This window comes from Pleurodeles waltl, chromosome 12, assembly GCF_031143425.1.
Source record: "Pleurodeles waltl isolate 20211129_DDA chromosome 12, aPleWal1.hap1.20221129, whole genome shotgun sequence".
NCBI classification, from domain to species: Eukaryota; Metazoa; Chordata; class Amphibia; order Caudata; family Salamandridae; genus Pleurodeles; species Pleurodeles waltl.
The window spans coordinates 63325230-63329172 of NC_090451.1; the positions used below are offsets into that span (position 1 = coordinate 63325230).

At 49.2% G+C, this 3943-nt stretch overlaps 1 long non-coding RNA gene across 2 annotated transcripts; it reads left to right on the plus strand.

Annotated features, from left to right (window-relative positions):
* Positions 1-258: 258 nt before the first annotated feature.
* Positions 259-3943, plus strand: LOC138266986 (uncharacterized). Of its 2 annotated transcripts, none has more exons than XR_011199766.1 (3): positions 259-383; positions 2403-2519; positions 3163-3943. It is a non-coding gene; the product is annotated as an uncharacterized lncRNA (long non-coding RNA). The 2 variants fall into 2 exon arrangements; XR_011199767.1 differs by having other exon boundaries at positions 314-395; positions 3163-3297.

The window sequence follows — 3943 nt, forward strand, 5'->3', positions numbered from 1 at the left end:
ATATTCAGTCTGTGAAAATCCCGTTCCAAGATGGCGACAAGTTGGGCAAGCGTACCCCTTTTTACAAAGAGTGCGGCGCCCACGGCTTGACGTAAACTCGTGTGCTAATTTACACACTAGAACGCGTATTCCAAATGCGTAATAGAGGAAGAAGAAGGAGCAAATGACATTTTACCGTGGCCAGAGATGTCGGCCATGTTTTGCCCACACCCAACATGTCTGCCGCTGCGCTGCGAGCTGTCAGGTGACCCGCTGTGAGTCAGCGGCGACCGGAGGTCCGGGATGTGTGACTGGAGGACACGCCCACCAGTGACGTCACAGCAAGCATTTAAAAGGAGCGTGAGTAGGTCTGGAGAGGCACGAGCTGACTTCATCTGGGAGAGGTAAGCGCTACGGTACGTGCTGTTTCCTTTGAAATACTCATTTAGGCTTCGTGGTCTCTCATTCGTGTCTGCTTTATCTGGACTCGTCTTGCAGGCTCTCATCACGTGCTGTTTTATACTTGTTGGTGGGGGAAGTGGGACGGGTTACATATCGGTTCCCGTTCGTGTTTGGTCATTGCTGGGGTTCTACTTGATAACCATGTACTCCTATGGCTTCACTTTGTTGTCCCTTACCTGGTCTTACAGCCATACGAGGGTTCCTGGCTGCATTGTAGATATTGTGTGTGTATATAATATATATTTTTTTTGGGGTGGTGTGGCATTTGCCTTCCTAAACTGTTGTCTATTTCCTCTTCTCCCTTCAACACCACCTGATGATTACTAGTGCTGCCTCTTCTCTCAATTTGCCCTACAGCGTAAAGTCCATATTACTGCATTTGTTTTCACGAGGTTCCTGTGCTGTTTGCAGAGGTCTTCGTTGATCCTTCTAGCCCCCCCCCCCCCCCCAGCTGTTCTACCTGGGGTTAATGACATTCCTTATTGTCCTCTCTCCACTCCTGTTCATAACTTCTAACTATCCCGGTGTGCTCCACCGTCTTCGGAGGCAAACCATATAGAATATCTGAAAGATGTATACAAACCTAATATAGTTGGTATCCTGTATCTCTCCCATATCCTCCTCTGGGTTCTTCCCTCTGTTTGCCTGGTGTCTCTCCCCCTCCCCAATGTTTTTCCTCGAGCTGGTATGACGTCTTCCGTTTACTTTGCAGTGAGCTTTCCACACTCACTGTCTCAGCGCATACACTCTGCAGAGTTTTCTTGGCATCACCCAAAAATACATTGGAAGCAATGTGGGACTCCATCGAGTCCCATTCCTCTAGTGTCTGTACCTGGGTCACTACTAGGCATCCTCTTGCGTAGTTGTGATGTCACAGCTATAGGATGTGTGGGCCGAGGTGCCACACTCCATCAGTTGGCTCTGGAGTAACTTCCCGGCATAGTGAAGGTATCGCTTCACTCAGTTTCGTGTATCTAATTTGGGCTAACGGGATATCTTAAAACACCACAGCCAAGTGTTGGAGCAGCTCGCGTTGATATGTCTAGCCATGTTGTTGCTTTGCTAATTCTTAGCAGGGCCTTGGTCTTAACCAGTGCTTGAAATGGGGGGGGGGGGGGGGGGGGGGGGGGAGAATAGAAGTGAAGGTACTCTGTACCAAAGTACCTGCTTGTTTCTCAGAAGTGCCGGTACTCGCCAATGAAAAGTATTACGTTTTTCTTCGGAAGTGCAGCTACACTCGCACTCGGTGTAAAAAAAAAAAAAAAAAGTGGGGGGTACTCAGTACCGGCCATTTTAAAGCACTGGTCTCCACTAGCCTCACTCGTTCTGTTCTTGGTATGGGTCCTCTAATTCAAATGAACGCTTCTCTGCTTAGAAAGGGAAGCAGTTTCATCTAGCGCTTGAGAACGGATCCCTGCACTGTTCTGACATCCACCTGAATAAGCCAGGTTCTCCATGCATGCTGGGTTCCGCCCTGGACCTTGGTACTTCTTGGGACGCTGTCAGTCACTTATCGGAAAACAGATAATCTCGTTTCATTGTGTTGTGCCTGATAAGATTCTCCTCACTCAGTAAGTTAATGAGTGAGTTTTAATTGGTCTGCTTGTAGAGTAGGCCTCTAGTCTCTTTAGTGTTAATTGTAACGTACTGTGCGCTCAACTACGATTTAGAACTCAGTCCCTTCTGTGGGTGCCGGGTACAAATATCTTTTGCCTCCTCGGCGGGGATACCAAATTTTCAGACGGGCAGTGTTGCAATCTGGGCAGTGTCCGTCCCAGATGTCAAAATCTGGCAGTGTCCCAGCTGGACTCTGTGATAACCTGACGAGGGCAAAAGTTGTCTTCACTTGTGATCTTGACACGATGTGGGTACCCAATAGGGCTGCACAGTGAAGTAGGTGAAAGCGTTTGTCTGATTATTGTCGTGGCACTGCACTTTAATCTTTTGTTTTCCCATCACAGACATCGGTATAGATAACTGATTCCTCGTGTCTGCTAGCGCCTTCCTTCACCATGTCTACCAATGAAAGTGGGAGCCCTGCCTCCCCAGAGCAGGGGGCGACGCCAGAGGAGCCACAGGTAAGGCATCCCTTGGACTGAGGGTGTGGAAGATCTTTCTGGAATTATGCAAACGATAACTTTTTTTTCATTTCCCCTTCTAATTTGTTTTTTTGTGCACAAATCTTTGATTGTGTGCCCCTAGAGCTCATTGTCATCAAACCTCCTAGTTCTTGTCTCCCCCCCCCCCCCCCCCCCCCCCCCTATGTGCTGTTGCTTCTGCTACAGGAAGAGTAGTCAGATCAGCTGAATGGCATCTTGAAGAAAGCCGTAATTGTTCACGAAATCGGAGTTTAAATTGAGGACGCACGTGCTGCCACTGAGGCGCCCTTGGCTTGTATGTGTCAATCAGCACGTGATAGCATGTCTTAAGACCACCTCTTCTCGGTCCCGCACTCGTGTTCCAATATCTTATTGGAGTTAATTTTTCTTCTGTGCATCACTCATGCCAACTGGGGACCGGATCGGGGGAGGAATGGTGGGGTGAACCTACTCAAGACTTGTGTCTGGAGTAGTTATTTCTTCCCCTGGTGCTTCCACACTCGCCTGTGTAATGCTGGACTGACTGTAACTGAACAACTCTCGGCTCTAGATTTACAGCTGAGGTTTCTGGAAATGACCGTCTGCCAGGCTTCCACCTAATGGTAATCTTACTCTTTTTCAGAGTGTGGTGAGCAGGATGGCGAACCTTCCTCTGGTAAACTCTGCCTACGACATGGTGTCCAGCGCCTACTCCACCACGAAGGAGAACCACCCTACCTGAAAACAGTCTGCGAGATGGCCGAGCAGGGTGCCAAGACTATCTCAGCGGTGGCCTACACCAGTGCGCAGCCAATCCTCAACAAACTGGAGCCGCAGAGTAAGATTCTGTGGGGAGAGTTTCTTGGGTGCTAGAAACTAGTCTTGTTCCGGCTCACGAGTGGGCCTGGCCAGTCAATGCATGTGACACACGGCTTCTGCTCCAGTCCTTGGCTTCCCCCTGAAATTGTGAATTCTTTACTGTTTGCACCAGCCCACTGCTGTCCTTATGCCTCTGCCCCCCCTGTTCTAGTTTCTTGGCAGCACGACTGAAGCTGTTTGTAACTGGTTCCTCTCCCTGAACTTGCAGTCTGACCTTGAAGAATGCAGGCGCTCGTCCAAATGAATGTCCAGCCGACCTCTGTCCCAGATATACTGCAAGGACGTTACCAGCTGGCTCTGTCGACATGAGCAGTTGGGCCACGATAGAAGTGTTGCATGTTTAGTTCAAGAACACTTGGTATGGTTGGGACACTGCTGAACTTTCCCTTTTTAGGCCAAAGTGTACTCCCTGCCATCACTCAACACCATTTACTGAGCTTGTTCTTTAGTTGGAATGTGGGACTTTGCTGTTCAGTACTTCTACACTAGTGCGGTTTGTGGTGCTTAGAAGCCCCACTAACTGTGGCCTGGAGTTGCAAGGTCTA